Genomic DNA, 9,493 nt, shown 5'->3' with positions numbered 1-9,493 from the left:
TCTCCAGACTGCAGCCTCCCAATGTTAAGCACAAACAGTTTTGTTTAGATACGCATACACACATCTCCTTACTGCAAAGGCTCATGCTTCAAAACGTTGACACCTGCTTTGCTATAGTCCCAGCTGGGCACCAGTGGTTGACAGAAAGGGAGCTCATAAGAGCAGCTCTGCTGCTTTAGCCATGGGCCCAGCTATTCTCCTGTATTTAAGGTAGTCAGGCTGCCTGTGAGTCTTATGCATCATCCCCATATGCTCATTTTTCATTCCAAATGAGGCTCTTATGAAACCTGATGCTCTGCCTAACTGCATGTTAAGCCTTTAACCATCCGCTGTTGGTAACAGTCAGCATGCATCTGGATGGTGAGGTCATCCTCCTGGGTGAGGATGGCTGCCATCTCCTCTGCTCTTTGATGTGTTTTTTTGCACCCCTGAGTCTGTGGCACAGCATTAATCAGCTCCTCTTCAATCACAGTTCCTTCTGCTGGGCCACACTCAGTGAAGATTTCACCTGGAAGTAAGGAGCTCAAGCAGTGAGGTTCCTAACACAGGCTTTTCATGCTGTGGTGCTCCATAAAAGCTGGAGGTTCTCCTTTTGTGACCAGATTCTAATATTATTTTGCACACCAGTGAGTGCTGTAGTGGCATTTCCTGAAAGGCCTCTTTAGAACAGAGGATTTCAGGTCCATGGTGTGAGTCAAACAAGAACTGGAAAAGGTTATTTTAGTGCATCATCGCAGATCTGAGTGCCTTGCATTGAAACTGGGGCTGTATTCCAGAGATAGAACTGGTAGAGGTGTAGCATCATTCTTAGAACATCCTCGATTCAGAGGGTTCTGGTCCTGTTTGATTTTAAAAGATAATGAATAGCACAGGGTTGGATTCCCACACTCAGAACCTCGCCATCTCTCTCTGTGCTGTTTCTAGGAGAGGGAAGTCCAGCTCTTGAATATCTAAGATGTTCTTTTTCTGCTCCCCAAGGCTCAGATTTCAGGGCTTTCCCTGTTTACTAATGTATTTATTTTTGCATTGATTTGGAGCGAAACCATTCAGCCCTTCTGCCCTATTAATAATGAACAAGAAAGCTGCTCTCTACCAGTGTCTTTATCAAGTGAACACAGCCAGTGCTTATCTTGCACAGAGACCCCAAGGTTCTGCCTGCCTGCAATTGCCACTGTTCAATTCTATAAACCTGAGGTATTTTCCTCACCTTACTGAACAATTTCCACCTGCATCACAAATGAGGCTGCAAAAAACTTCTGGACATTCCTATGGCTTGCCAGAACATGCATGTCCTACAAACAGCCCCGTTTCCAGGCAGTGAATGGAGGGGAGGTGTGTGCCCATCCCTAATCATTCACAACAGTCCCAGTGCCATTTCATGGTCCTTGCTAGTAAATGAATGCGCAGAGTGCTTAGTCTGCAATACTGCCTTAGTTTCACAGAACAGGCTCTGATTTATTCCACAGGAATGCCTTCTTTCCAGCATCCTCCTCAGGGAAACCATAGGAGTGACATGCAAAGTAGCCACAACCTTTTCCTGAGGTTCATCTCTTGTGTCTCCCAGCATGGCCAGCTTACCAGTACAGAGCATTGCCTTGGCTGACAGCACTCAGTGGACAGTGATAGGACAAGGGGGGATGGTTTTAAACTGAGACAGGGGAGGTTTAGGTTGGATCTTAGGAGGAAGTTTTTCACCCAGATGGTGGTGACGCACTGTTCACAGGTTGCCCAAGGAGGCTGTGGATGCCCCATCCCTGCAGGCATTCAAGGCCAGGCTGGATGTGGCTCTGGGCAGCCTGGGCTGCTGGTTGGTGACCCTGCACACAGCAGGGGGTTAGATTTATTACACAGCTCAAGGTACATTTTATTTGCATTATATTAGCTCTACTGCCTGATTAAAAGCCAGGGTTGGGAACACGTGTGAGAGAGAGCATCGTATGCATGAGGAAGCGGGTTGCTGTAGAAACTCCTAACTCGGCAGCTTTGCACCAGAGGCTGAATCAGAACTGCCAGCAATTTGCTCGGCTCTGGCTGGTAGGAGTGAACAGTGACATGTCCAGTTCTATGCTCCTCCTGCCCCGGGTCAGCAGATCCAAGCAGCAGCTCTGATGGCTGTTACTGCTCACCAACCCCAGAGGCATTATGCTGGGATTCAATCTCTGGCATCTAAAATGAGAACAGGGGGTACAAAGGTGTAGGAGACGCAGTTAGCAGCAGCACTGAGGGGCATTTTGTGTCTCACTGGCACCCAAGGGTGCTTACAATGATGCCAACGACATCAGGTGGCAAAGTTTTGGTCAGAACCAGCACCCTTCAATCAATTCTGTACTGCTGAGCTTGGGCAGCAGCACCAGCCAGGCAGCAGGCAGAGCAGCCGCTGGGTGTGGGACACTGGGGGCAGCGCTCATGCAGAGGATGGATGGTTCCTGACCCTGTGTAATTTGGAGGTGGTCACAAAGAGGACTCCCGTCTCTTGCTGCCAGCAGATAAATCAATATCAGTGCACAGATGATGTGAGGGAGGCTCCTGAAGAGGAGTCACACTGCAGCGGTGTGCTGCAGCCTCCAGCATCAATCTGCCTTATTGGACTTACTTTAGCAGCTCAGCCAACAAAAGCCATGCATCGTTTCACCTGCATCCTGCCTGCATTCTGAGGCTGTTTGTTTGTTTTACTGCACTAGGGAAATTCTCAAAGCAGAACTGAACTCACTCCTTGGAAAACAGAACAGGAGAGAAGGGCAGCTGCATTCACAGCAATGCGTTGGCACACACAGGTTTTGTGCTGAGCCCACCTCCTTGCTGGGGAGCTGGTGCTGCTTTCTGAGTTTGGAATGGGCTGAGATGGAGTTGTGCAAAGTAGGAACAGGGTCTGACCTCGTCTCTTTGATCGCTTTCTCCTACAGTATTTCCTATTCACCTTTCAACCGCAGAGCCCCAAGTTGAGCTGATGGCAACCCTCATAGGCAGGAAGATTTTTTTTGGCTGACATTTGTCTGGGCAGCAGAAGGACACTGACTGCTGGGCACAGACAGCATCACACTGACAGCCTCACTCCTTGGGCCCTTTGCTATGAGAGGTACGTGTGCTCCAAGAGAGGGATTGGCAAAGGAAGAATGTCCCAAGATTCTGTTTCCACTTTTCAGGCTCAGGCTTTGGTACACTGACAGGGGACAACGTGGCTTATAAGCTGGTGCAACCGAGTGCAATCAGAACGTGTCTAAGCACAGCGACACTTTCCAAAGCCTGCTTGGGAGCAAAGGGAGAAAATAGCTGCTAAGTGGGAAAGAAGAGGGAGCAAAGGGCCACGGTCCACGCTCTGATCATGCTCTGTGTGTCTGCACAACAGAGCGGTGTGAATAGCTGGTGGAGACTGATAATATACTTAAATACTGCTCCTGCTGCTGAGTGTTAGCGTGGCCACTTGACAGCGTGGCAGAGGCAAGTTGTGCACACTGGGAAAGGCTTGACAGGCCTTGGGGGAGCCAAAGCAAAAACATGTTGAATCCTTTGGCTGCTGTGCCTTTGGGGGAGCTTCCCTGCAGCTCTGTGTTACAGGAAACAAGCTGTGGCCTGAGTCTGGGGGCTTTGTTCCTTTCCAGGCTATCTGGAAGGATTCTGTTCCTAACAAAGGCGGTGGTAACGTGCTGAAGAGTCACAAAGCTGCCTCACTGTCCTTTGTACATTCAAATGCCCAAATCTTGCGTCACCATCAGGCGTTTTCACAATCAGTGTTTTCAGTCAGTTGTTACTGACAAGCATCTCTGAGATGCACATTTCTGGGTGGCAGAGCCAACCTCTTCCTTAAGGCACAGACATCCATCCATCCATCTGCAGTAGCGAAGCACTGCACCCAGCACCACTGCAGGTGCAAGGGGCTTTGGGTCTCATCTGCTCCATAAGCTGGAACCAGCCCATCGTGCTACGCATCTACAACCATTTTCCAGCCCACTGAAATTCGATGAGCTGATGTGGGACAGAGCGTCTCTGATTTCTGCTGGCCAAGGGCTGTGTGCTCTGACAGCAGCTGTCCCAAGTGTCCCCATTGGCAGCACAGGGAAAATGTGACCAGAGAAGGGAGCATCCAGAGGGAAGCAGAGCCTGCAGATGGCACAGTGCTCACCAGCCATGAGCTGGAGCTGCCTGCGGTGGTGGCTGTGGAAGTCGGAGCTGCCGGTTTGCAAGGAGCAGCTCCCAGGAGCTGCACAATACTGACAGCTGCCGAAAGGGCACTGCGAGTTCAGCAGCCAGAGAGCGTTTGATCTTTCTGCAGCTCGAGTCCTGCTCACAATAACCGTCTCAGGAGCCAGCAGATATTCCCCATAAGCCCTTTTTGGTAACAGATACCCTTCAAAATGATATTAAAAAGGAAAATGTGCATCATACGCAGACAAAGGGTCGGGTCTTCCTCTTTCAAAAGCTCCTCCTGGAGATACAGCTGTCTGTGGGACGAGCAGGCTCCAGCCCACATCGCTGCAGCAGCTTTTGCTAAAGCACCGCAGCTGCTCTGCCTGGAGCCCCACACAGCCCAGGCAGGTGGTTGTTAAGCAGAAACCCCAATGCCGCACTGATGAGCTGTGCAGAGCATATCTACATCCAGCCTTCAGCTTACAGAGGGCAGAATGCAGCTCTGGGTTATCCGGGCTTTAGCCAAGGCTGGGAACTCTTTGGGGCTTCTGTTCCTGAGCAGGTTTTGAAGTGTTCTCCTTTGGGTTGAGTTGCTCAGGCTGCCTGTGAGGTTTTGACACAGCAGCTGCATTGAAGCAAGTGGGGTTGAGCACTCAAGCCTTCCCAATGTGTATTGCAGAAGCTGTCCTGGCTGTCTTCCCTGCCTGGGGGAGATGTAGGCAATGGGCGTGAGGCAGCTCACCGTTGCCATCTGAAAATGATCTGTGTTATTTTAGTGGCAGTGCTGCCAGATCAAGTGGGACCTCGCTGAGCACTGACTGGGATATGGGAAGACAGCTTTCTTCTCCTCGAGCTGCCTACATAGAAGCTGCTGGTTGTACTCCTCAGATAATAAGCAACGAGCCCCTGTTGCACAGAACCTCTCCCAACCCCTGGCCCAGGTCAGCTCTCTGTCCAGAGAGGCAAACCCACCATATGGCCACCCAGTGGGATGCAAATCTGGGATGAGTTGAAAGTAGGAGGGATGCAGACAATCCCACATTAAAGAATAACTGGTCCATATGTTTCCTCTCTGCTCTTTCTGCAGGCTGAGGGGTCAGGAAACACGAGGGGTCTTTTTGCCTTAGGAACTTTGGGTGCATGTGTGCAAACAAAGAGCAGCGCCCACTCTCTGGACAGCTATTCTTAGGATCTTGATTGCAAGACAATCACAGTGTTGTGCTGGTGGATGTGAGTAATGGTTACGGGATAATCGTAGAAGGAAAGGCTGTGCAGCACTTGGGGGAGGTGGTTATGTGCTCCCAAAGAGCCTCAGAGGCAGCTACAGAAAGGAGAAACACCTTGTCCTCCACTAAAGGAGGGGAAGTGGGGCCCAACTTTGGTTCCATCCACAACAATGCGAATCCCTCCAATGAACAGAATCTGCTTCAGCTTTCCATGCACCCAATGACTCAAGAACAGGGTGTGTTTGACACCCAAAAAAATAAGAGTGTGAGGAGTTCTGTGGTTCCTCCCTCTCTGGATGCCAGCCCTGGGTGGGAAGAGCAAAGGGAGCCTGGCAATAGGACTGCAGTACCTGCTGGATAACAGGCAGTGGCTGGGAGGCTCTGAGCGCTCAATGGGGGCAGACAGCAGTGCATATAGGGGTGAGTTTGCAAGTCAGGGAGGGGAAATTTCATCATTTCAAAGATCAGATCTATTAAAAAAACCCACCTCTTTCTTCCTGGATTTTGTGTTAGAGCTTAGAGAAATCCGCCTTTCTCTGCAGCATATGGCAGCAGGATGGAGCACACAGAGGAAGGAGGCTGCAGTTGCAAATAGTGCTGTTTTCCATTTTCACTGTCCATTTCAGCTTTAGAAATACTGATCTGAAAAAAAGACACGTGAAAATAAAAATCAAAGCATTGTGAGACTTTGCAGAAGTGCTGAAAGGGCCCAAATTTGGGGTTGGTGGAACTGGTTTATTTCCTTCTATTGTAGAAGGGGCCTTTTAAAGACCATCTGGTACCATTCCATGCACTGAACAGGGACACCTGCAGATGCTCAGAGCCCCCCAGCCAGACTGCAGGGAGATCCTGGAGATCCTTATAGGAGGTGAGAGGGAAGGAAAGGAAAAGGAAAAGGAAAAAGAAAAGGAAAAGGAAAAGGAAAAGGAAAAGGAAAAGGAAGAGGAAAAGGAAGAGGAAAAGGAAAAGGAAAAGGAAAAGGAAAAGGAAAAGGAAAAGGAAAAGGAAAAGGAAAAGGGGGAGGGAGAGGAAGGGAAGGGAAGGGAAGGGAAGGGAAGGGAAGGGAAGGGAAGGGAAGGGAAGGGAAGGGAAGGGAAGGGAAGGGAAGGGAAGGGAAGGGAAGGGAAGGGAAGGGAAGGGAAGGGGACTGTTGCTTTCAGCCCTGGAAGCTGCAACATCTGTGTGTGCCGAAGCAGCACAGAAGGCTCCTTTCTATAGCAAATATTGCTATAATGAAAAAAAGACAGGCTTTCGCTCCCCGACTATGGATGCACGAACTTCTTTTGTTACTTGGACAACTCTGTTTACTCAGATAAATCACGTCCTGCTCTGTTTTGGTTTTGCAGCTGGCAGGAAACGCTGCACTGGGAAACCCCACCTGGCTGAGGGTCCCCGGGTGGCTGCACTGTTCTCATTGAATCACTGTGCTCTCTGCAACCGCTGCCAGTAATCCTCCCACCACTATTTATTGCAGTTTCCAGACCACCTGCAGGGCCCTGAGCTCTGTGTGAGGGCATTTTTGCTGCATCCACAGATCAATATCACCTTCTGTGAATATCACCCAAAAGAAATGCAGGGAATTCGTTTGGAGACAGAGCATCCACAGCACGTCGTGGTTTGGGGCTTTTGTAAGCAATTATTGCAAACCTTGCATCTGGGAGTGAGGACTGCCAGCAGTTCTCTTTGAGAAGGCCATGGGGTGCATTGATTCACTCATGGGCACAGCGCTGTCCTCTTCTGTGCAACAGTTTGGGTTGGGCTTGGTGATTTGAGTGGTCTTCTCCAACCTTAACGATTCTATCTATGATTCTGTGAACCTATAACTCTAAGCTGGGTGGGCCCCAACTTGCAGAAAGGCCCCAAAGGAGGACATGGGCAGTCAGCAGCTTCACTGTCTGCAGGCAGACAGTGTGTCTGGACGCTGATCTGCTGGAGCATCCATAACATCGGGGGGCAGTAGGGAGCTCTGAGATTCCACCTCCCCTCCTTTCCCTTCATCCCATAGAGCCATGAACATCAGCCTCAGGAAATGGGGCAAAGAAGCACCATACAGACCTCCTGCCATGGGGAGCAGCATGCAGATTTTGGGTATGTGTGTTTCTCCACTGCTCCATTATTCCCCATCTCCATATTCACTGTCAGACTTTCTGTCTCAGTTCCTACAGTTAGAGATTCAGGGACTGAAGGAATAATGGCTACTGGGACCCCATTAGGAAAAGAAAAAAAGTGCTGCAAGACTTTTGGCCGTAAGAGGTTTAAGAACTTCCACAGCTGAATGAATCAGCGTCCCCTAACTGACAGAGGATAATGGATTTAATAAATAGCTATGATTAAGTCTGATGTTATTTTTAAACAATTTCAAGAACCGTTACTCTAATCCCTCCGTGCTTGGCAGGAAGGATGCTGCTCAGCAGTTAAAATTAGTTCCTTCGCCTTCAGCCCGGTGTGCAGTTACAGCCCCCGGGGCCATGGTGATTTGCTGAGGTATTGGTTTCTTCTGGACATCCACAGCTGCATTTGCTGAGTGCTCTTTGCCTTGGGAAGCCCCCTCTGAAAGGACCAGTGTTTTGGTCATGGGGGTGTCAGATGTGAACACCATATTTGCTCACCCAAAGAAAACATCAAGCTGAGATGTCCCACGGTGCATCTGGTGCCCATGGCACAGTCGGTCTTTATCAAACAGAGGCAAATTCCCATATATTTGGGTGCAAATTGAGCCTCCTTTAGGACAGGTTGCTTTACTCCAGATGCCAGCCCATCACCCTGCAGGGACACAGCACCTGGACCAAGGACCACAGTATGTTGTTACCCATCATCATTGACATCTCTCCTTGTCCATGGCACTGTCAACCAAACTGATGGAAAGTGGTTCCTTCCCTTCCCTTCCCTTCCCTTCCCTTCCCTTCCCTTCCCTTCCCTTCCCTTCCCTTCCCTTCCCTTCCCTTCCCTTCCCTTCCCTTCCCTTCCCTTCCCTTCCCTTCCCTTCCCTTCCCTTCCTTTCCCTTCCCTCCCCTTCCCTAACCCAGCTGCAGTGCTCAGCTCTGTTGTAACTCAACAGCAAGTCAATGGTAACAATAAATCCCTTCTCCCACCTTTTTGCTGCATGTCCCCATCACACAGACCGTAACGGACAGGGGCTGTCACTTATTATGTGCTCATTTTGTGCTGAACACAACGCAGCTCTGATTGCAGCTCAGATGGGGGCTGCACCGACCCTGGGGCTGCAATGAATCCCTGGGGCTGGCAGTGAGGATGGCACTGGGATGCAGGGATGGGTGTGGGATGTGCCAGGAGGGCTCATCCCAACCCCACACAGGGAATTTCCAGCCTCTATCCTACACAAGGCCCTGGGCACAGTGTGCATGGGTTCACCATGTGATGGGGAGGTGTGGGCTGCAGAGATGCCAATGCTGGCTTCTTTCTGACCCCAGGGCAAGGCTTATTAAAGAGACACAGCAACAGGAATAATCTTTTGTCTCGGGGGCTTAAAAGAGCTGCCACTGGTTGCCATCCCACTGCTGTGCAGGGCCACAATGGGAGCAGCTGGGTGAAGGAGTGCAGGCTAAGAGGGAGCAGCAAAGCTCTGTGCCAGAACCACAGCTTCCCTACCTGTCACCGCGTGGATTTTCAGCCTGAGCGCACATGGCTGAGCTCAGGGGACACTGTCGTGTCGATTTAGGGTTTTATCTCCTTTCCTCTCCATTAGCTCTGATACCCTCTTATTATGCTGCAAAGAGAACCGTTTTCTCCTCCAGCGGTTGTCCCCTTTCCCACTCGGCAAATATTGATCTGCCCGTGTCCTCAGCATGGGGTGAGCTCAGCACCGCTGTGTCACCTCACATGCCATCACTCTCCCCCATCCTCTCTCTCCCTACAGCAGCAGTGCACGGGGCTGGGAGCTGTAAATGCAAACCAGCTCTGGGCTGAGGCTGCTGGGGACTGGGAATGGAATGGAATTTCAGCCCTGTCTGAAATCTGATGGACTTGGGAAGACTGTAGGACCCTGCTGGGTTCTCCATGCTACCCCAAATCATATAGTATAAGGATATCCCCAGAAAGTAATAATGCCAAAGTGGGCAAAGTGCTGTGCACTGTATGGGGAAGATATAGAGGTGATGATGGAGGTGAAAGAGGAATTGGAG

This window comes from Coturnix japonica, chromosome 13 (assembly GCF_054131305.1).
Source record: "Coturnix japonica strain WE chromosome 13, WE-NBRP24, whole genome shotgun sequence".
NCBI lineage: Eukaryota > Metazoa > Chordata > Aves > Galliformes > Phasianidae > Coturnix > Coturnix japonica.
The sequence above is the reverse complement of the archived record's forward strand: the minus strand, read 5'-3'. Positions refer to the sequence as shown.